Consider the following 25,354-nt stretch of genomic DNA (forward strand, 5'->3'; position numbering starts at 1 on the left):
ATTCGTACATGGGTCATTATACCGAAACCGGTCTATTTCGTGTCCTAGTCAATACCATGTCGCCCTGTTAGGAGATATCATTTTGAAATAATTAAGGAGGTTTGTGCAGAGGACACAACAAAACTGAAATCATGAAATTTTTTTTTTTTTAGTTTGGGATGCAAAAAAAGGCTAAATTAGAATTACGGACTAGTGTCTCCCACAAAAATTTACAATGTTGATGACGCACAGAAGCGAAAAATGGAGTCTTTTGTTATCTGTGTCATGGAACTTAAGATTATCATCATGAATATCATTTTTATGAAACATTAAAAAAATATATATCTTCAAAATAAAAATTTGATTTATTAATTTTTGCCTTTAAAACATGCCGGTTTCCTTAGAATGACCCATATACGCGCTTATTTGATAAATCGCGTAGTGTGCATATATATGATAATCTAAAAACATGACAGTGGACATGGTACCGGAGTTTTTATTGCTTCTTGTTTTTATCCTTGTAACAGGATGCCAGCGATACTGACAGTATAATCGTACATGCTGAACCCCAAGAAAAAAAAAGAAAAGTTACCATACGTAAATTTCGACCAATCTGGTTGGATGTCAGAGGCTTTAAACCGTGGATGTCTGTAGACTATACGAGGCCTTATGAAGTACAGTGCACAATATGTGGGAAATCGCTGAAATGTAAGTTTGATAATTTAGTGAAGCATGCTCGAAGCTACGATCATTACCACGCCATGGGCCTCGAAGAGCCGCCTCCGATGCATCTTTTCCGTATCCCTGAGGCAAGTAAAAGCAAACAAGAAAAAATGAAAACAAGAGCTGAGGTAGGTGTAGTCGCTATGGCGGTTGATGCGAACATTTCTATGCGAAACGTGCCTAAAGTCTTGAAACACTTGCAAACCATCGATCCATATCGCAATAGTATTTTTCGTCGATTGAAATTGGGAGCAACGAAAGCGCAGAAAATTGCTGTCAACGTGATTGGAGAATGTGAAAAAAATCATATGACAAAAATACTCAGCGAAACATATTTTGGAATTTGTGTGGATGAATCTACAGATGTTAGTAAAAAAAAATTTTTGGCGATTGTTGTACGTTTTTGCGAACCGGAAACAGGTGAAATCTCGTCGAAGCTCTGGGACTTAATTCCCGTATTTCAAATAGGGCATGAGGCCAAAGCCACAGCTACGCGACTATTTCAATGTATAACTGAGTCATTTTTGAGCAAAGGAGTAGCATTGGAAAATATTTTATCGTGCTGCTTCGATGGGTGCTCAACCATGGTTGGAGAAATTAGTGGTCTGAAAGCTCAACTCACAGTTGCTATACCAGACATCGTCACCGTTCAATGCCCAGCTCATTCCACTCATTTATGCGTACAACATAGTATGGAGGAACTGCCCAAAGAAATAATTTCCTTGGTTCATAATATATACAATATGATAAACAGTTCAAATAAACTACATGACTTTGAAGAACTGCAGAGGGAGCTCTACGATTGCACGCAAAAAATTTTAAAAATGAGCTTTACTCGCTGGTTGGCACTTGAAAACTGTGTAAAACGAATTTTACAACAGTGGCCTGCGATAGTGCGTTTTGCAAAAGAAGGGGCAGATAAAAATGATCAACATGCGATCGCCGTTCACAAAGTAATATCAAAACATGATATTAAATGCTACCTTCTTTTATTGGAAAAAATTTTATCCGATATGAACAATTTAAATAGATTTTTTCAAAGAGATGATGTTGTTATCCCCTTTGCTGCAGAAATGATCGATACTACGTACAAGAACATAGCAAGCTCTATTTTCAAAAGGGAATCCATCGACACCTTACTAGCAGATAAAATAAATCTTTTTAATGATAATAATTATCACATATTTGCAGACTATGAATTGGGGGATGAAGTGAGACATTTTTTGCGACAGTATGATAGTAAAATGGAAAATTTTTGTATAAGTACTTATAATTTTATACTTTGTATTTTGCTTCAAATGAAAGATAGATTTTCAAAAATGTACACTGAAGTGTATAAACCAGTGGAATGTTTGCAGCCCAAAAATGCAATTTCAAAAGAATATAGAGATAAAAATCCCGAGGTATTTGTGAACCTCCTAGAGCGATTCAAAATGTTGAGTAGAAATAAACCAAATAAGCTAATGAAACAGTGGGAAATGCTGTCGAAGACTCCAACACCAATTATATGGAATGGTGAAAAATTAGAAAATTTTTGGTTCAATGTTTTTCTGTATGAGAACGAAGATGGAGTACGTGTGTTTCAAATGATTGGTATGTTTGCTTTGTACGTTCTTTGTACAGCCCATGCTAATGCTGGTACAGAACGAGTTTTCAGTGCTCAAAATAATGTGAAAACCAAGAATAAAAATTCGATGTCCGTGAAAACGCTTAAGGGAGTACTTCATACAGCACAATCAGTTAAATTTAACGGTAAAACTAGTTTTAAAGTGACTGACGAAATGATGAAAATTGCGTTAAGTAAAAATTATTATAAATAGATATTCATCAACAATCAATCCTAATGATTAATCGATTTCTAGAGTTGTGTTTGTAGTTTAAAAAAAATTTGCATGCTGAAAATAAAAATTCCCATTCATAGTAATAAACAATCGTATATTAGTTCTTAACTACATTTAAGTCAATATTAATTACATGTACTTTTAAAGAAGCTCTTTGACTTATGGAAAAGTCATTCTCTTAGTTGTTATTTACTTTTCGAATTCTGCAGCTGTCTCAATAATAATAGTTTCTTTTTTATAACTTTTTTAATTTTTATATGTAACCAATATAATACTGATATAAACAAATAAAAAAATGAATGTGATAAATTTGTTAACGGATTATTAAAATAATAAAGTACACTATTTAAAATATTAGTATTAGTCAATTCCTTCAAATTAAAGCAAAAAACAAAAATTCCTTTCGTAACAAATTCCATTTCAGTCATAAGGCAAAAGGCTCTGAGTAGTTAATATGGAACGTAGAGTTATTAAAGCAGTTGTTTTTTATAATATTTGCTTTTGTTTCTCATGGATGTGGTGGTATCAAAAAGAAAAACTCTAAGAGTAGAATAATTTTGTATAATATCTGTTCACTGGCATAGAATGTCCCCAGTTTTACGTAAGAAATTTCAAATTTCCTCCGAGCAATTATTATTATTATTTATTTTCTTGTTATATATATATATATAGTTACTTCTTTTTCGTCTTCTTCGTCGTTTTCCTCTTCTTCTGTTTGCCAGTATGAGTAAATAAAAAGATGTATTAAAGTTTTTTCAAATTTCGCATTGTTACGTCAAGTAATGGCATGTATTTTATTATTATTGCCTAGAAGTAAAAATAAAGTACAACTGTCTGGGATACAAAACCAGCACAATATTTTATTGACCATCAGATAAAAGTATTTTTAAAAATAAGATCGTCGTTTTATTAGCTTGACAATTTTTCAATTCCAGATACGTACATAATTTGCATTATAAGTATATTTGTATAGAACGCGTCAATTATCGTGAAAAATTCAACCCCTTTAACAATGCGTAATTGTTACAAACGGCTAAACGTTTATATCAGCGTAATAAGCGGTGAAAACTGGCAATCACCATTACTATACATTTCCTCCGTGCCATTGTTGACAGACTTTTTATTTAAAAGAATGAAATAAAATAAAAAAATTTTTAAAAAAATTAAAAAGACAAAATTTACGGTAAATTTATAGAAGAGTATTGAACAGCTTGGTTGGACGCAAGGTACGCGTGTGTGACGTAGGTGAAAAATTGACCGCTGGAGCTGCTGCTACTGGGTCGAGTCTAGTCTAGCTATTCCAGTTGGGCACCGTCAATGAAGCCTCGCTCGTAAGGACTCTGTTTTTTCCTATTTTCCAGGGTACAAACTAACGTGCTTTTGTGTATAGTCGTCGGAATCCGAAATAAATATTACGTAAATTAAAAAAAAATCACTTCTTTTTCAATCCAAAAATTTCTCCTGCTACAGCGAGTAAATTTCACTAGCTTGCTATACGCCAAAAAAATTTCTTTTTTATTTTAACCTTATATTTAAAAACTGCTTTAGCGTATGGTAAATAATTATTAAAGTTATTAATCAAAAACGGGAAGTACGAAGCACAAGTTTTTTTGTAGTGAATGACATTAGTGTAAAAGTAAAGGGTATTATTGTTTAAAAAATGGTAGGTTCATTGCGCATAATTTATGTTTGTTGATAGTCTTTGGGTGATAATCAATTAATCGTATAATTTACAAAATAATGAAAAGTCCGGAGCGCACTTCTTATTTTTGTAGTTTGCGTAAGTTTTTTTAATAATAAATGGTATTACGTGAATTTAAATTGAGAAGTCGAATTCAAACGAGAAATTAATCAAAGTAATAACTTATAACGTTGCTTCCACTTACCTTAAAGTATATATACATATATAGCACTTGTTAATTTGTGCGTTTTAAAAAAGTACTAGATTTCACTAGATTTCATGTCGATATCGTGCCAGCCAATTACTGCGATGGTAATCAATCTTGCACGTAGGATAAAACAGTGCACTACTGCATCACTTTATTAGCTAATACATCTGTATGTTATTATTATTAATAAATTAAAACAAAACTTATTGATGGGCGTCAATATAATAATATTATATTACAATCTTCCTTTACCACACCTTTTCCGATGCTAAAATACGATTTATACTGACTTTAACGAGTTTTAGTAATGAGTGCTTTTAACTAATATTTCTCATAAATAAAAGGTGAAAAAATTATTCTGACATTATAAATCTGTGTCTATTGAATAATAATTAATTATTAATGCATTAGATCGTAATTTTCTGAGAAATATTTTCTAGCGTTTTTTTACATATTTAAATTTCCCGCAAGTTTGGCAGTCACTTTTGAGAGCGCTGCTCCGTAGTCTTACTCTTACTCCAACTACTACTACTACTACTACTACTACTACTACTACTACTGCTTCTACTGCTTCTACTGCTACTGCTGCTACTGCTACAGACTTGTGAAGTTGGCGCCCGTAAATATTAAATATTAATATTTTGCACCCATTCAAGGCTTAAACGATTCCTCCTCACTTGCGGATTTATCCTCCACTTGAATTTTTATTTGCGGATCAATAGTTTGCGAGATATTTGCAAAATAAAAAGTCAAAAATGGGCGCGGCGCTGAAGTTTAAAAAACTTTGTTTTAAGTGCTAAATTGGGTTAAAATCCAATTCTACCTGTACGATTCGATTCCTCCTCATTTGCGGATGACGGAGGTATATAAATTAATGTAATTAAATGTCACAAAGTTTGTAAATAATGAATTTAATTATTGAGTGAGAAAATCTAGTAACTTTTGGCCCAGTGCTCCGTTCCTGTTCGGTACATGTCGTTTCCTCCGTACAGCGGGTTCTACAAAATTTTTATCGGAATAGAAAACTTTAGTAGGTATTTATCTATTAATTATTAGTTATAAGTTATTCAGCTTTTGGGTCAATACACTCACACATACACACACACACATACATTACATACTTCAAACTCAAGGAAAAATTTATTTGTCACTAAATACAGATTTTTTATCTTTAGAATTTAATATTTGGAATCTATTGTGGCAAACACTGTGGACTAATATTTATTCTTTACTAACGAAATTTTAATATTTGTTGTTATTCAAGAAACAAATAACAACACAACTAAAAAGTAGCAGTACAGATAATACAATCATTACAAGACAAGCCACAGCTAAGCACACAAGTAATAATTTGGTTTGGACAAGTTTTAGAAATCAGATCAAGCATTTCAATTTCGCGCGTAATCAGGCGAATTGAAGATCAAGTTACCGACCAGTGGAAATGGATAAAAGTGACACAGGCTGTGTTCGCCTAAGGCTCTGTAAGGCTATGTTTGTTATTAAATCTGTTAAGGTCACGTAATCATTTACGATAAGTGCGAGGGAGACAGTATTACTGTCTCCCTCGCACTTATCGTAAATAATCACGTGACCTTAACAGAATACAAACGGAGCCTATGCAAACACAGCCCCAGTAACAAATTTACAAGTACTTAATTTAAACAAAATATTTATTAAATGGGTTTACTCTAGATTGCATAGTCATCGAAAAATGTGTGTGTGTGTGTGTGTGTGTGTGTGTGTGTATTGACCCAAAAGCTGAATAACTCATAACTCATAATTAATAGATTAATTCTTACTTAAGGAGCTGTTCACATAGACATTTTTTGCTTAATTCAATGTGAACGTTCAAATTGAAAAGGGGGTTCCACTATTCCGCCAAACTCAAATTGAGTGAACAGACTGAACAGACCTATACCTCTTTTTCCATCAGGCAACAAAGCCTATGGTCGCAACTACGTTGACTGACAGAGAACACAGCATAGGTCTGTTCAGTCTGTTCACTCAATTTGAGTTTAGCGGAGCAGTGGAACCCCCTTTTCAATATGAACGTTCACATTGAATTAAGCAAAAAACGTCTATGTGAACAGCTCCAAAGTTTTCTATTCTGATTAAAATTTTGTAGAACCCGCTGTACGAAGGAAACGACATGTACCGAACAACAGGAACGGAGCACTGGACCAAAAGTCACTAGACAAAAGTTACTAGATTCTCTCACTCAATTAAATTCATTATTTACAAACTTTGTGACATTTAATTACATTAATTCATATACCTCCGTAATCCGCAAATGAGGAGGAATCGAATCATACAGGTAGAATTGGATTTTAACCCAATTTATCACTTAAAACAAAGTTTTTTAAACTTCAGCGCCGCGCCCATTTTCGACTTTCTATTTTGCAAATATCTCGCAAACTATTGATCCGCAAATAAAAATTTAAGTGGAGGATAAATCCGCAAATGAAGAGGAATCGTTAAAGCCCTAAATGGGTGCAAAATATTAATTTTTAATATTTACGGGCGCCAACTTCACAAGTCTGCTGCTAGCTTACTGCTACTGATGCTGCTACCACTACTACCACTACCACGACCACTATCGGCACTATCACTACCACCACCACCACCACCACTATACTTCTACTACTTAACTGCTACTGTTACTACTACTATTGAAACTGATACTGGAAAAAAAAAAAAAAAAAAACGGGTTGCGTTACATGTGAAAGTTTGTTTACACGGTGTCGTGTTTTTTAGAACCATGTCTTAAACTTTTCGTGTCAACAGATTCGTGTCTTACGTGTATAAGATACTCAGGGATGGGGTCAGACTTAATTTTTTCCTCTAATGTATCAACTTCATTGGCCGTACCATATAACTTTTTTTCGCTTCGGGGGCCAGTGTTATAATATAGGCCAATGTACAGAAAAATAGTTACATGGTACGGTCCCAGAGTGCTCTGTAGAGAGACGTATCGACAAAGGATCGAGATTTGAGAGTTGAGACAGTCTCGACTTTGTACAGTTGTTCCATATCCTCGTTCTTCCTAGTTCAGTATCCACATGTTCCATCGGTATTGTCGGTTATTCAGGGCAACTAACTGTAACAATCAAACTGGGCATTATTTATCAGTACAATTAATTTAAGGGTGCAGTCCCATGGTACGAAATAGAGTAGCTGATGAGTGAATTACACCAAATGAATACACTATAGAAAAAATTTTCAATAAAACCTTTGGACAATTCAATTTTAAAGTTGCAGATACACATGTGCTCTTTTTAAATACATTACATCAATTATTATTATTATTATTATTATTATTATTATTGTTATGATGAACATATTAATTACCATTCTAATTGCTAAATTATGTATAATTATAGTTTGTTTATTTGGTACCTTCAACAGTGGGAGGCACGAGGGACAAGGGTAGCAAAGTAAGAGGAGACGCCGGTTAGGTTGTAAGAAATTTATTCGCCTGATACCTATGCAAGTTCACTTGGCAGGAGGGTGATGCAGACTGACCCTCATTGTATATGTACGGTGCGCGCAAGCAGAGCGCCGCACCACACATACATACATACGTATGCGTGTATGCCTGATTAGCACCAACACGCCCCCCTCAATCGAGAATACATGTAACTTGATTCACATAATAATGTACAAAAAAAAATAAACAAAGTATTTGAAATTGGTTTGGCAAGTAAACTAGAAGTAAGTAAAGAAAATAAATGCATGTAATTTGTAATTAGTTGATTGATAGATAATGAATAAGGAGAAATTAACGTTTTAGTCCTAACACACTTAATGTCTTTAAAAGTCTTTCTTGGGTACTAGCTTTAGTAAGTAGGTCAGCAGGCATGCCCTCACTGGGTGTGAATTCGACACTTAGTTCTTGATTGTAGATGTGCTGTTGGATAAAATGGCGTCAATGTACAGTGACGGGGAATGAGTCTTGAATGCCCAGCGCGATGGCCAGGTGCCTTAACCAGAGCGCCTCCGTTGTCGCGCTGCTCAGTGCCAAGTACTCGGTCTCCGTGCTGGACAGTGCGACAGTTTTTTGCTTGCGACTGTTCCAGCTGACCGCTCCTCCATAAATGGTAAACACATATCTAGTCCTGGATCTGGGGTCTTCTTGATCTGTCCCCCAACTTGCATCACAATATCCAGTCAGAGGATGATCCTTGTTGCCTTGATAAGTCAGTCCAAGGTTTTTAGTGCCCTTTACGTACCGAAAGATCCTTTTTACCGCTGTACAATGTTGGTCGCTGTAATTATCATTTTATTGACTCACAGCACTCACAGCTTGAGCTAAATCCGGCCTGGTAGCCTGAGCGAGGTACAGAAGAGCCCCCACGGCCTTTTCGTACGGGATTCTCTTCAGTTTGTTGATATCTGAAATCGATGCGGGTGAGAGGGCTGATTGTAGTGTAGTCCCCACTGCTATTGGTGTCGCTGCCGGCTTGCAGTCTTCCATGCGAAAATCCTTGAGCAGTTGATTAATAAATTGTCCTTGGTCCAGCCGGATGGTCTTGTTCTCGTGGTCTCTGGTGATGGTTACGCCCAAGTATTTTTGGATAGGGCCGAGGTCCTTGAGTGGTATTGACCTTGCTAGTTGCTTTCTGAGTGTTTGTGCGCATTCTTGCTTGTTGGTTATGACGATCAAGTCGTCCACGAACACTGCGATGATGATAGTGTCGCTTTCTCTCCTGTTGTAATATACAGACGTATCGTATTGGGACTGTTTTAGTCCTTCACCCGTGAGTAATGCATGTAGCTTGGAATTCCAGGCACGACTTCCCTGCTTAAGTCCATGTAGTGCCTTTTTTAAACGATACACTTTGTTCGGCTGGTCCTTGATGACGAATCCTTCGGGCTGTTGTATGTATATTCCATCTTTAAGGTCACCATGGAGGAAGGCAGTCTCGTCATCATAGTGTCGTATTTCCAGATCTTTTTGAGCCGCATACGCGAAAAGCAGTCTCAAGGTAGAGTACCTGACAACAGGTGAGTAAGTGTCGTCAAAATCGACTCCCTTGACCTGGCTGTAGCCTTTTGCCACCAGGCGCGCTTTGTATTTGATTTTTCCGTCAGCCTTCACTTTTCTTTTATATACCCATTTGCACCCAACGATATTCTTCTGGGGTGGGGGGTCGCACAGTTCCCAAATGTTGTTTTGGTGGATGGAATTTATCTCTCTCTGCATACCTGCTATCCATTCCTGTTTATCTGGCCCTAACAATGCTTCAAAGAACGTCTTGGGTTCATTGGCGACAACCACGGTTGCATGAGTATACTTGATAATCGTCTAAATGTTTGGGTTGGCGTTTAGGTCTGCTGGAGCGCCTTGGTTCGACGTCGATCTCTTCGTCGGATGCATTTCCAGACGGCGCTACAACTCCGTCACTGTCCTGTGTATCTGAGGAAGCCTCGTGGGTTTCGCATGGAGTGTCCGGTGAATCGGTGAGTGGCAGATGCACCACTTCAACTTTGGCCTGTGGAAATTCGTCTTCAAAGAAGGTGACATCACGGGACGTGAAGAACACTCTGCGCTGGGAGTTCCATAGTTTATACCCTATTTGGTTTTGGGCATATCCAATAAAGATGCATTCAGTGGTTTTTGAGTCCATCTTATTTCGCAGATGCCTCGGGATGAGTGCGAGTGCCCTACATCCGAACATTCGTAGGTAAGCCAGGTTGGGTTTGTCACAATGCCAAACTTCATTGGGTGTACGCTTGCCTAGACTTTTCTTTGGTGATCTGTTTGCTAGATGGGCCGCTGTAGCAATTGCTTCCGCCCAAAAACTTTTTGCAAGGCCTGATTTAAGTAGCATACATCGGGCCTTGTCCATTAGGATACGGTTTACGCGTTCCGCTCTCCCGTTCTGCTGTGGATTGTACGCGATGGACGTTTCTCTCTTGATCCCTTTGTCCGATAGAAACTCGTCTATCAGAGAATTTATATATTCTCGTCCATTATCAGATCTTAATCTCTTGATGGTTCTGCCGTATTGTGTCTTAAAGAAGTTGTTGAGGTGTTTGAATGCGTTTAGCACTTCACTTTTCTGTTTTAGATAATAAACGAACTCCTTACGACTGTGATCATCAAGAAAGGTTAGGAAGTACTTAGAGCCTCCCAGCGACGGCGTGTCCATCTGGCATATATCGGAATGGACGAGATCGAGAGTCTTGGCAGCACGTTTTTCACTGTGCGCGAAGGGTGCCTTCGTCTTTTTTTCTTACACACACACATCGCACTTTGGAATATTTTCGGCGCTAGAAAATTTTAATCCAGTTGCTGTCCCATCTCTTAGTTGTTTCATATAGACCGGGTTGAGGTGGCCTAGGCGATTGTGCCAGAGCTCGACACTTTCTTTCGGAACTGCACTCGCGGTCGACGCGCGTTCGCGTCTTTCTTCTTTGGCGTAGTGTTTTGAATTTAGTTTGTAAATATCCCCTTTTATTGTGTTTCCACACTGTACAAGATTCTGGTGCTGGTCACGTACTTCACATGCTTGGGCATTAAAGAATACTTTGAAGCCTCTGCGTGTGACCGCACTCACTGACATTAGGTTTACAGAAATATCCGGAACGTAGAGTACGTCAGACAACTGAACTTTCGAATATCCTCCTGTGCAGGTGTTTGTTAAGTGTACTTCACCCTGTCCTTCTACGGTTGCTTGTCCCTTGTTGGCGACGATGACGCGTGCAGTCGGTGACTCACGCATGTTGTCAATAATACGGGGATCGCGGCACATGTATTTACTTGCGCCAGAGTCTAAGATCCAATCGTTGGTTTGAGCGCTATTCATTACCGTAAAACTGAATAAGGTTCCCACGTCCTCCGGCTCCGAGCTTGACTGGCTGCTAGAACTTGCGTGGTCAACATCTATGTTGTGTGCGTGCTCGCGTCTGCGAGGTGACGCGGAGCAATCCCGCGCCAAATGTCCGTTGCGTTGGCATCGGAAGCAGCGAGGCTCCTTGCGCTGGTTTTCTTCTGTTTTAAAATGGTGTGCCTTGTTTTTGGCTGAGCGACGCTTACGGGCAGAATGAGTGTAGAGTCCTTCTGTGACTTCGCCCCCTGTACCCTGTGTCCTCTCTTCCTGGAGCAGTTTTGTCTGTACGAGGTCAGCGGTGATGTCCTGGCCTGACGCCTCGAGTGCCATGATCATTGGTCGATAATCTGAGGGAAGGCCAGCGAGCAGGAGAGCGCCAACCGAGTCTTCTGGCATCATCATGCCTGTAGTGCGCAGCTGTTGAGCCACTGTTTGTATTTTGCAAATGTATACTTCCATTAACGCGCACATCTCTAATCGTGTGGTGGAGATTTCTTGCAGCAAACCGACTTTGCGCTGCAATCCTTTATCGTCATATGCCTTTTTTAGCTTCTGCCATATCTCTAATGGGATGGGTAGCTCCGCCACATGCACATAGATTCCCGGATCTATGAAAAGAATAAACCTTGCCTTTGCCTTCGTATGTAACGAAGCATCCTGGCTGACTTGTGACTCCCCGGGCACAGTCGGCTCTATCGTGCACCACAAGTCCTCAAGTTGAAGGTAGGCTCTCTTGGCTACCGCCCATGAGTTGTAACTCTTGCGACCCGTGAGCTTATCAATGGGTTGCAGTGCTCGCAGCACGTTTCGAGCAGCCATTTTACTTTCCTTACTCAGCAATTACCGCGCGTTGTCACTCACTCTAAAAAGCACTTGACTTGACTATTCTGGGACCATAACCTGTTGTTTGGTACCTTCAACAGTGGGAGGCACGAGGGACAAGGGTAGCAAGGCAAGAGGAGACGCCGGTTAGGTTGTAAGAAATTTATTCGCCTTATACCTATGCAAGTTCACTTGGCAGAAGGGTGATGCTGACTGACCCTCAGTCTATATGTACGGTGCGCGCAAGCAGAGCGCCGCACCACACATACATACATACGTATGCGTGTATGCCTGATTGGCACCAACAGTTTGTTTGTCATTGTTAAAACATTCATCAATATTATTATTAGTATTATTATTTTTATTATTATTATTATTATTATTATTATTATTAAAAAATGCCTTTTTAATTAATTCTTTGGGGTAAATCAATTAAGAAGTGTCCTTATCATGTATTTTTTAATGAAAAATTTAATGTACTACAACATTTCATACAAATTCTCATCCATTTACATTACAATTATTTTTTCTTAAGATTATATAATTAATAACTGTGCTTGGCCAGCACTTTGCCCTCCTTGGTCATCTCTTGGCCCTCCTTGGCCACCTCTTTGCCCTCCTTGGCCATCTCTTTGCCCTTATTGGCCAGATCTTTGTCCTCCCTGGCCATCTCTTTGCCTCCTTTGGCGATCTCTTCGCCATCCTTGACCTTCTTTGTCTCTTCTTTCATCACCTGCATGCCATCCACCTTCACCACCTCTCTGCCCACGACTACCTCTACGTCCTCCTCTACGACCTGTCCGTAGACCACCACCTCTTGCTCTTTGATTTGAGAAACCTGCTATTATTGTAACTTATAAGAACCAATAACATCGAATTTTCCCGATTTTACTGTACTCAATAGGAATTAGCATTTGGACATGTACATTCTTTTTTTTCCAGAGAGTACATGTAATTTAAAAATTTTTAGATAGATCTCAAATATGGTATATAATTTATTACACTATAAGAAGAGTTGTTCATCGCTGCATTTTTTAGAAAGAAAAATACGCACATAATGTTATAACAAAAACTAAAACCTGTACATAATAGAGCTATGCACTTCTCATCTGATTATCCTTTTAAAAAAATTATATGGGACTATAGTCTATATGTTGAGAATGGAACGAAAGTCTCGCGGCCAGTCGACCCAAACCGTAGGGGAAATGAGCCCGACGATGGGATGTTGAATGTGTGAGCGCGAAGTTTGAAAAGGGATGATCGAGAGGTGCTTGATTCCTGTATGCGAGATCCCAACATAATGCGTCAACCTAAAATAAAAAGGCAAGATAGCGATATAATAAAATGTAAATAAGTAGCTGATCATACGAGTGTTATCGGTAAAAAGGGCACGGTGATGGTTTCCGGTTATCAGGGCGAGAGGTAAATGACCTCGCTTGCTGTACGCCACTTTGAACTCATGATACCCCAAGCCTAAGTGGCTGTTGATGGGGTTTGTATACCGGGTGAGTCTTTCATAGGGAAAACCACGCCGCCAGGCGAAAGGGAATTATCACCGGAGGCTATAAAGTTCGAGTAAAAAAACCAACAATCGTCCTAACGCTCGTGGTCACAGTGGCTTATCTAAAGAGTATTCGTATGCACTAATACGTGTCTATAGAACAAAAATGTATACCTGTAAGCCAGGAGTTACCAATACCTATGCGAGTCTGCTAAGCAAGAGAGCGAGTAGGGCTAAATGAACGGGAGGAGAGGGGGAACCTTGGCGGCCGCAGCGATGCGAACAAAGGAGGGCACAGGGCAGTACCTTAAGAGACATCGAAGTAGACGGTAGGTAGGGGATCCTGACTCTGAGTTTAATTTTTTTTTAAAAAACTAATAAAATCTGAGTATGTTTATAAAAATCACTTTTGACTTCTCTAATCTTGATTGATTCCCGATCTCCATCCCTTACACTATATATTAGTGAACCGTATAACATGGTATCAATCAAAACGTAATCAAATAATTAAGGCCCTGTACATTAAAATACTCCCAAAATAATTCATCAGCCAATAACTACTACATGAATGAAACTTCTCTAAATGTATACCATTAGCTTACACACCTAACTCCAAGTTACGAATAAAATTTCAGCCGATTTGGATCATACCTACTTGAGTAAGTAAACTTGGTGACGTACACACATACTCTATCCACACGTAAATCATGTGCTCAACTCAGATCACCCTCATACTAGGTTACAATTTCCTTTAATACTACTAATAGTCGATTTATAAGTAATTACAATTTTTGCTCTGACAAAATTATAAGGCACTCTCATACGTTGGTCGTGCCTAAAAAGACAGAATACGGTGTGATTTTTCTTTAACAGTACCCAAAAAATTTTATTGCTTCATTATAATTTCTACAGTTTTGAATGTTCTTGAAATTTCCTTTCCCTCGGCCTTTTGGAGCAATCACCCACATCGAAATGTATCATGCAAAAAAGTGTAGTATTTTAACGATATCTTCTACTTTATTTTTGAATACGGACGTGTAGAATGTATGTGTAAAAAGTTGTCAGGGAAAAACTGTTTTTTTTTTTTTTTTTGGTCTAAGAGCATTGCATTTATTAATACTTGGATAATACGTACCAGAAACAAACGTCGATGCCAAAAATTCTACGTGTTGTTCTATAATGTATGGCGCCATTTGTCTTGCTGCCACTCGATTCCGGTATCTTGTACTCGGGCTGTAATGATATAGTATGTCACATAATTATGAATTTTCAGTCATGTGTATTAATTGCAGTGTATACATACATATATGTGGTTCAACGAAAACCGAATTCCAAGGGCTGGACCGGATAATAACTTAAAATAGATGTATCATTGTTCAAAATTTTTCACTTGTCCGTTACCAAAAAGTCAAAATTTTTTGTGCTCTGGTGCACCTGCGCGAGAACACTGTTTACCACGACTTTCTTGTTTTATTGAAGAACAAAAAAAGAAACCGTATGAGCTCGTAAAAAGTCACATTATAACTGAGATAAAGGCGATATCAATAAAAAATTTGACTTTATCCTCATATTTCTGACATGTACATATCAGTTACATTAGCACAAGTCAATATCCGCGTCAATAATACAATATTAAACAAAAAAATAAAGCGTTACATGATCACGGAAAACGGAGGATTACAGGTTCTTATAAAAGCGTCTAAAAAATGAGATTGACGCTCTGAAAAAAAAAAAATACTTCGCCCTTGCACTCACATCACATACAAAATAGCTATATTGTTACTCACCATTTCTTATTAGATAACTAAACTTTTCGGAAAAATTCGTCACTTTCCTTAGTGCTACGGAATTACAAAAAAAAGTGTTACGGGCTCTTATATGAATGCGTCGAAAAATCGAGATCTTAACGCACCAAACGCAACGTCAGGTAAGTCACTACACTTATATTTTATGCAACAGATATGTTTTAACCTATTACTTTACGAGTCGATAACTGAACACTTGAAAAAAGTACGTAACATTATGTAGCGTAACGGGCTCTGCATTTTTATTTTCAAATTTTCACGTTTACGAGCTAGTAAGATCGCGATAGACTAGTTTATCAGGATGGACAAATCGGAAAAATTTCTGCAATATTCTGTAAGGTAAATTGAGGTAATTCGGGATATTTTTGACGGTACAAAATTATTATCCTCGGTTTATTAAAAAATTATATTACAATAGTTTGTATCCTTGTTGTCTACCGTTGGACTAAATTTTTTTCGGTCAATTAAAAAAAAAAAATTATTTATTTCTTCTTTTGTACATGTTTCAATATTAAATTGTTAAGCTTATGTTTCATTCAGCTGTAACGGGACACATTTAGTTTGCAGTAAGGTGATTCGGAAAATCGCGTAAGCTAATTCTGGACAAATGCCCAATTTCTATCCTCATTATATATAATCGACTCCACATTTCCACTACAGTGATTATTAATAAATTAACATTATATAGATGTAACAATAAAAAATGAAGACTATTTCAGCTTACAAACTGATGATACCCGTTTGAAACGAAGAGCGTGAATCCTCACTTACATTGAGTACAGTCGCGTTCTGAATTAACATTTTAATGATACGCAGTCGAAAAATGTAAAATTCAATATTTTAAATAGTTTTTATACAAAAAATCTACATCGGCATCTCGGAGGAAGAAAAGTTTACCTCACGTTTGGAGGACAAAAAGCTTAGATCGCGAGATCGGAGGAAGACAAGCTTAGCTCACCGCGTTCGGAAGAAGACTAGCTTCGCTCAACGCAGTCAAACAAAAGCTGTAGCACTACTTGCCGTGCTCGAAGGAACACAAGCTTAACTCAACGGGCTCGGAGTAATAGTAGCATAGCTCACCGCGTTCAGCGGAAGATAAGTTTTGTTCATCGCAGTCGAAAAAAAGCTATAGCACTACTCGCTGTGATCAGATGAAGACTACCTTAACTTACATAATAACGAAGTAACTCTAGGCACTTACTGGACACTGTATAAGTAAATAAACCATTAAAGAATAACAAAAGCACCTATCACCAGGTGACCCAGGGTGCTTACTAGTCGCTGTATAAGTAAATAATCCATTAATTATTAGACAACCACGCCTATCACCAGGTGACCGGGGGCGCTTACTGGTCACTTTATAAATTAATAAAATAAAATAAAATAATAATACAAGCGCGTATCCCCAGGTGACTCGGGGCGCTTACTGACCACGTTATAAATTAATAAAATAAAATAAAATAATAATACAAGCTCCTATCACCAGGTGACCCGGGGCGCCTACTGGACACTTTATAAATAAATGAACCATTGATTAATAACAAAAGCGCCTATCACCAGGTGACCCAGGGTGCTTACTGGCCATATAATGAATTAATAAACTAAAATAAAATAATACAAATCAATAATTCAATACTAAAAATCAATAGGTTTCTAGTTTCTGAGGATACAGAATTCTTACAGATTTGTATTAAAAAGTTTGATACAGTCGTCAGTAAGTTCCTAAAGTTACCTGGTAATAGAAGCTTTTGTTATGAGTCAATGATTTATTACATTATGACGTGGCCAGTAAGTATCTTGAGTTATCTCGTGATAGGCGTTTGTGTTATACAATTTATCTTATTATATAATAAAATGGCCAGTAAGTGCCCCGGCTTAGCTGGTGATTACCACTTTTGTTCTTAATCTATGGTTTATTAATTTATAAAGTGTTTGGTTAGCGTCTTGAATTACTTGGTAATAAGCGTTTATGTTATTATTTTACTTTATTTTAATAATTCATAAATAGGCTAGTAAGCGCCTTGGGTCACCTGGTGATAGACGCTTTTGTTAATAATTAATGGATCATTAGTTCATATGGTGGCCAGTAAGCGCCCTGGGTTACCTTATGATAGACGCTTTTGTTATTAATTTATAAATTATCAATTTATAAAGAGGCAAGTTAGCGCCTAGAGTTACCTGGTGATAGGTGCTTGAATTATTATTTAATTTTATTTTAATAATTAAAAAAGTGGCCAGTAAGCGCTCCAGGTCACCTGGTGAAAGGCGCTTTTGTTAATAAATAATGGATCATATAAATATCATGATAAATTGCAACACGACATGGACCAGTTTCGGTAAAATAAACCATATCCATACATACACAGGTTACTGTACCAACAACAATATACTTTATGTACTTGTAGATTAACATTATATTTAAGTGTTCCGATTTGAATATTACATGATTGTACGGAAATAAAGGATGTTGCATAAATTTTGTCCGATTTTTTCATTACAATGAGCAAGTGCTGTACACTTGAAAATTCATCGGTCAGCTGTTCTAAAATTAGAGGTAGAAGGCAATAATGCTAAAGAATATCATGTGTGCTCTCGAACTGATCGATTGTCCAGACTTGAAAGGTGATCACTTTTGAGTTACAGTACAGTGACTATTTTATAAGAGCTAGTAATGTGATCCTACAAAGATATACGACGTATTGGATCTTTGCTGAGTATTCGACTACCAACTAGGATAGTGTGGTATACAATAGTACAAAAACAGTACATCGTTCAAGTGCAATTGTCAAGTTGAATTTCAAGTATGAGCGATGATGTAATCTCCATTTTAAGATGACTATAAAAACCCTTATCAGTATATTTATTGTACACATTACATATAAATATATCTTCGTTGCGTTTCAGTTTATTGACTAGGATAATAACTCGTAAAACTGTTAATTGTAAGTATATGGTATTAATATACAGACAAAGTCAGATTATTGTTGACAGCATCGTACAGTCGATTACATACGATTATATTGTAAGTGCTCGCAATGCTTTCATTGTTATTATAATTATGTGGTCCAAAATAAGAAAGTTGTAAAATATTTGTCGTGTTTACCTAATGAGGCTCAAATAATTTTAGGTTATTTGTTTCATGCACAGCACAAAACAAATTTTCAAACAATAATTTTTGAGGGTTGACACGTTAATTATAAATAAAATATTTAACTATATATTATGATTACCTCATGACTAAGTTTTCATTTCATGTTATACTACCGAAACACTACCTTATTCGATTTTTTATACATATTTCTAATTTTAACAGTTTTGATTTATACCTCTATTTCGTCCACCTTGGTAGCCGTGTTTTTGGCCTCGGCCACCACGACCTCTATTGTTATGGTTTTCTGAAATAATAAAACAAGTTATACCAAAAAAATGTTTTTTTAACTGAAGAATCCTAGTACATTACTCTTTTACAAATGTTTATAAGCGTGTGTATGTACGTGATTCTACATTTTTTGCACTCTCTCTTCTCTCTCTCTCTCTCTCTCTCTTTATGTGTGTGAGGGAGCCCCCCTTCTTCACTGATCTGTTGATTAACAATTGACAAGATACATCTGACAGTTTTACAACCTTTAGTTTTCAAAATATTTTGTCTTGAGAACATTTACTCACGACTTAATATTGATTATTAAGTTTCACAATTTTATAGATTGTTGTAATTTTTTTTTATTACTTTTTTTTAAGGGAAACCCCAAAAATACACTAAGGGTGATAACTTTTTTCTAACATTCTTATAACTACCAATAACTTCATACACATGCGTCGTTCTACTGAAAACGGCATATTTCATGTCCCAGCCGATTACCACGTCGTTTCGGCAGACGTCCATCTAGAACCTTTTTAAATTGTTCAAGGAATGTTTACTGCTAAATGTAGAATAGGATTCAGACCATCAAAAAATATTCCTTTACTTTAATATAAAAAAAAGGGGGGCCTAAATTAACGTTACAGACTCATGTCTCACTCGTTAATTTACATTTTTCACGACACCTGGGAGCAAAATACGGAGTACTTATTTATTATACGGTATCGTCTTTAATGGTTATTAACAGGAAAATATTTTTACACGTTGTAGAAAATCAAAAAAAAATCCATCTCAGTTTTGGATGTTGTTGAAGTTGTTGCGAGACCGAAATCGTATAAATTTAATTTTCAAACTGGAAATGCTCTCAAAAATCCTCGCAATTCAGTATGAGCATTCCCTGTAAGGACTTTTGTTTTCTATTTTTTAGGAGTTTTTCCGATTTTTCTATTTTCATAAGTTAATAGTACAGGCTCGCAAACTTAAAGATTCTGTTTTTTCAAAATAAAAACCAAGAGCCCGTAACACTAAGGAATGTAAGTGTACTTGGAATGGACGTAACTTTTCAAAGCGTTCGGTTATCGACTCGGAAAATGGTGGGTTAAAATGTAGCCGTTTTTTTATACACATTTTAATCTATGGACCCGAATTTCTTCTAAACTACGAGGTCTACAAAAAAATAGTTCAGACGAAAGTTGGGCAGGACAGAAGGGGCCATTTGATGGTACCATTAGTTTTGACCTTGAAGTCAGTTTTGAAGGTCATTTCAAGGTCAAGATGGTTTTTTCAAATGGTAACCCCTATTTTTGAGTGCGGATTTGAAAAGAGCGGGAAATTTAACATCAAATTTGTCTTAAGTGAAAATTGTTTTTGTGACCTTGAAAAGTTGAAAATGAAGGTCAAATGTCTAAAAAAACAATTCGACGTAATTTTTCAAAAATGACGTGGTTTTCTGGGTAACACTACAGTTCATAATGCTTGAGAAAGATCAATAAATTGTAAAAGTACAAATTACTTTAATTATCTTGACCTTGAGATAAATTTTGAAGGTTATTTCAAGGTCGTAAAGCATTTTTGTATTCATAAATCATGCTTTTGATTGCAATCCTTGTTTTTTGAGATTAGGTCCTAAAGAATGTTATTACTCTTACATGTTCATGATAAACCTAACCTTTAAAAGGTCACATTAAGGTCAATCTAAGAAGTCAATCAGCAAGTTTTCAATTGCTGATTCTTATTAATAGGCGGTGGCATTTTTTAATGCTGAAATAGCAAAACAAAAGTACTTTTATCTTACTTTTAGCGTTACCCGGAAACAACGACGTGGACGTAGTAAGTTCTGTTTCCTTTGGGGTGCTAGATTATCGTGAGTCCCCTTGCCTCTCACGTCGGGGTGCTTGATTATCGTGAGTCCCCTAGCCTCTCACGTCGGGGTGCTTGATTATCGTGAGTACCCTAGCCTCTCACGTCGGGATGCTTTATTATCGTGAGTCCCCTAGCCTCTCACGTCGGGGTGTTTGATTATCGTGAGTCCCCTTGCCACTTACAATAGCTGCATTTAGCCACGGATAAATTGTTCGAAATTTTGTCCGTTGGCTTGAAGACACATGCGCACACGTCTTTCAAAACTGTCCACAGTCCTGAGCAATGTTTCTCGAGGAATGACTGCGCAAGCTGTACGGATCCGGTCCATCATATCCTCTCGCGTTGTTGGCCGTTGTGCAAAAACAACATTTTTCACGTACCCCCACAAAAAAAAGTCGGGTGACATGAGATCTGGTGAGCAAGCAGGCCATTCAATTGGGCCTCCTCGTCCTATCCACCTGCCCTGATAACGGTTGTTTAAAAACTCCCGTACAATCAGTGCAAAATGAGGTGGAGCACCATCTTGTTGAAGCCACATTCTTTACCTTGTTGCCAAGTCAACATTTTCCAACAGACCAGGTAAGTGCTCCCGTACCAATGCTAAGTAGCTAAACCTGTTAACATTTTGATCAAAAAAGTAGGGTCCAATCAAATACCCATTTACAATTCCGCACCAGACCATGAGGCTCCACCGATTTTGGTGGTCTACAGCTCTGTACCAGTAAGGATTTTCGTACGACCAATAGTGACAGTTATGTCTGTTCAGTTGCCCGTCGCTGTAAAAATTAGCTTCATCCGAGAAAAGAACATAGCGAAAGAAATGGGGATCATTTTGAATGACTCGCAAAGCCCATTGGCAGAAATTAATTCGAGCTACAACATGACGAGGTTGTAAGGCTTGCGTTAGAGTAATGTGGTAAGCATGATAATTTAAAAATTGCAAGATTCTTGAAACGGTACTTTGCGGTATACCCGTTTCTCTTTCAATCTGTCGAGTACTAATGTGCGGATCTAAATGGACAGCTGCAAGAATTGTTAATGTTCGCACATCATTATCTTTATAATCATGATGTCGGCGTTGGCGAACAAGATGCCCTTCGCGAGCTCTTTCTGTTAGGGTTCTTATTGTCATATCAGTAGGGTGTCTTCTATCTGGAAATCGTACAGCATAAAGTATTGATGCAGCGGCGTAATTGTTGCGACATTCCCCTAAAACTAATATCATATCAATAATTTCTGTTGGTGGATAATCAGCCATATTAAAAAATTTGTTTCGGGTACACGAAATGTGAATAGTAATTTAGATTTACATAAGAAGTAAAAAAATACAAAAAAAATCAATGTCTAACATGAAAGCTCGATAGTTTTCATTTATAAAAGCAAAAGTATTCTAGAGCAAAGTAGTCGAGAAATACTAGTACCGATAAATTGCCCAAACAAATTTTTAGGAAGATAATCACAAAGTAAACTGAAATAAGTTCCTCAAGCTTATGCTAAGGAAAATTGCATTATCCGTAAAAAACAATTGTATTGATAAGCAACGATTTTCTCTGTGATTTTGTATTCAATGTTACATCAATAATCAACAGCATAAATCTAACTGTGGTGAACTTAGAACGAGCGGTGAACTAGAAATTTAAGCGATTTTCGAGTGTATGCGATTTAAAAAGAGTTAAAACAAAAATTAACTAAATCAGCTAATGTTGGCCAAAATTGTTTAAATTATCTAGTTTTTAATGTTATTGTAAAAATATAGGATTACCAATACATAAAGAAATTAATAATAATACTGAAGTAGGGAACACTTGCCTAACTTCAAATCGGCTGTAATACTAGTCAAAATAAGGCGATACCATTTATTCTGTCATAAAATAAAACAAAACAAATTAGATAATTTCCAGCAAATTTACTAGTTTTCTTCAATCGGACTATTTTAAACAAAACAAAATTCTAGCATTAAAAACATAATAAAATGTTTTTTTTGATAAAATAGACTTCTTACTTTTTTAGATGAAGGTAATAACGACTTGGAGGGTCTGAATCAGGCCTTAAAACGTACTCACAATTGTGTTTCAATGTGTCGCTGAGATATAAAATTTCAAGTATGACCGATTTTCATAGGAAGGTCAAAATAAATGCAGGCATCAAACTAATTGTTAGTTTAATTGTAAAGGTTATTCCATTAATAAATACAAAATCTAATAATAAGACAGAATCGTAGCTTATCAATACAATTGTTTTTTACGGATAATGCAATTTTCCTTAGCATAAGCTTGAGGAACTTATTTCAGTTTACTTTGTGATTATCTTCCTAAAAATTTGTTTGGGCAATTTATCGGTACTAGTATTTCTCGACTACTTTGCTCTAGAATACTTTTGCTTTTATAAATGAAAACTATCGAGCTTTCATGTTAGACATTGATTTTTTTTGTATTTTTTTACTTCTTATGTAAATCTAAATTACTATTCACATTTCGTGTACCCGAAACAAATTTTTTAATATGGCTGATTATCCACCAACAGAAATTATTGATATGATATTAGTTTTAGGGGAATGTCGCAACAATTACGCCGCTGCATCAATACTTTATGCTGTACGATTTCCAGATAGAAGACACCCTACTGATATGACAATAAGAACCCTAACAGAAAGAGCTCGCGAAGGGCATCTTGTTCGCCAACGCCGACATCATGATTATAAAGATAATGATGTGCGAACATTAACAATTCTTGCAGCTGTCCATTTAGATCCGCACATTAGTACTCGACAGATTGAAAGAGAAACGGGTATACCGCAAAGTACCGTTTCAAGAATCTTGCAATTTTTAAATTATCATGCTTACCACATTACTCTAACGCAAGCCTTACAACCTCGTCATGTTGTAGCTCGAATTAATTTCTGCCAATGGGCTTTGCGAGTCATTCAAAATGATCCCCATTTCTTTCGCTATGTTCTTTTCTCGGATGAAGCTAATTTTTACAGCGACGGGCAACTGAACAGACATAACTGTCACTATTGGTCGTACGAAAATCCTTACTGGTACAGAGCTGTAGACCACCAAAATCGGTGGAGCCTCATGGTCTGGTGCGGAATTGTAAATGGGTATTTGATTGGACCCTACTTTTTTGATCAAAATGTTAACAGGTTTAGCTACTTAGCATTGGTACGGGAGCACTTACCTGGTCTGTTGGAAAATGTTGACTTGGCAACAAGGTAAAGAATGTGGCTTCAACAAGATGGTGCTCCACCTCATTTTGCACTGATTGTACGGGAGTTTTTAAACAACCGTTATCAGGGCAGGTGGATAGGACGAGGAGGCCCAATTGAATGGCCTGCTTGCTCACCAGATCTCATGTCACCCGACTTTTTTTTGTGGGGGTACGTGAAAAATGTTGTTTTTGCACAACGGCCAACAACGCGAGAGGATATGATGGACCGGATCCGTACAGCTTGCGCAGTCATTCCTCGAGAAACATTGCTCAGGACTGTGGACAGTTTTGAAAGACGTGTGCGCATGTGTCTTCAAGCCAACGGACAAAATTTCGAACAATTTATCCGTGGCTAAATGCAGCTATTGTAAGTGGCAAGGGGACTCACGATAATCAAACACCCCGACGTGAGAGGCTAGGGGACTCACGATAATAAAGCATCCCGACGTGAGAGGCTAGGGTACTCACGATAATCAAGCACCCCGACGTGAGAGGCTAGGGGACTCACGATAATCAAGCACCCCGACGTGAGAGGCAAGGGGACTCACGATAATCTAGCACCCCAAAGGAAACAGAACTTACTACGTCCACGTCGTTGTTTCCGGGTAACGCTAAAAGTAAGATAAAAGTACTTTTGTTTTGCTATTTCAGCATTAAAAAATGCCACCGCCTATTAATAAGAATCAGCAATTGAAAACTTGCTGATTGACTTCTTAGATTGACCTTAATGTGACCTTTTAAAGGTTAGGTTTATCATGAACATGTAAGAGTAATAACATTCTTTAGGACCTAATCTCAAAAAACAAGGATTGCAATCAAAAGCATGATTTATGAATACAAAAATGCTTTACGACCTTGAAATAACCTTCAAAATTTATCTCAAGGTCAAGATAATTAAAGTAATTTGTACTTTTACAATTTATTGATCTTTCTCAAGCATTATGAACTGTAGTGTTACCCAGAAAACCACGTCATTTTTGAAAAATTACGTCGAATTGTTTTTTTAGACATTTGACCTTCATTTTCAACTTTTCAAGGTCACAAAAACAATTTTCACTTAAGACAAATTTGATGTTAAATTTCCCGCTCTTTTCAAATCCGCACTCAAAAATAGGGGTTACCATTTGAAAAAACCATCTTGACCTTGAAATGACCTTCAAAACTGACTTCAAGGTCAAAACTAATGGTACCATCAAATGGCCCCTTCTGTCCTGCCCAACTTTCGTCTGAGCTATTTTTTTGTAGACCTCGTAGTTTAGAAGAAATTCGGGTCCATATATTAAAATGGGTCACCCTGTATATTTATATGATATATTCTCAGAATACTTTTCTACTTCATACCATTCCCATAACAAGTACGATATATTTTTAATACAGATGAAATTTACTGTTTTCTTTTTTTCATAAGTGCACAGTAATTATATAGAGTTTTCAGTGATAAGCTCTTATCAAAGCACTAACGGTAGCTATAACTTTTTTGAAGGCTCTTTGAAGATAGACAATACTCTAATTTATTTCCAATACACGCAC

At 37.0% G+C, this 25,354-nt stretch overlaps 1 protein-coding gene and 2 pseudogenes across 1 annotated transcript in view; 2 read left to right on the plus strand and 1 right to left on the minus strand.

Annotated features, from left to right (window-relative positions):
• Positions 1-25,354, plus strand: part of Mulk (acylglycerol kinase-like protein Mulk) — a 160,737-nt gene that overhangs the window by 25,967 nt on the left and 109,416 nt on the right. The window lies entirely within an intron of this gene.
• Positions 20,808-21,872, minus strand: LOC149373560 (uncharacterized; annotated as a pseudogene).
• On the plus strand, positions 23,116-24,180 carry LOC149373561 (uncharacterized; annotated as a pseudogene).

This window comes from Copidosoma floridanum, unplaced genomic scaffold, assembly GCF_036245765.1.
Source record: "Copidosoma floridanum isolate Cflo_tuat_1 unplaced genomic scaffold, Cflo_Japanese_pri ptg000030l, whole genome shotgun sequence".
Lineage (NCBI taxonomy): Eukaryota > Metazoa > Arthropoda > Insecta > Hymenoptera > Encyrtidae > Copidosoma > Copidosoma floridanum.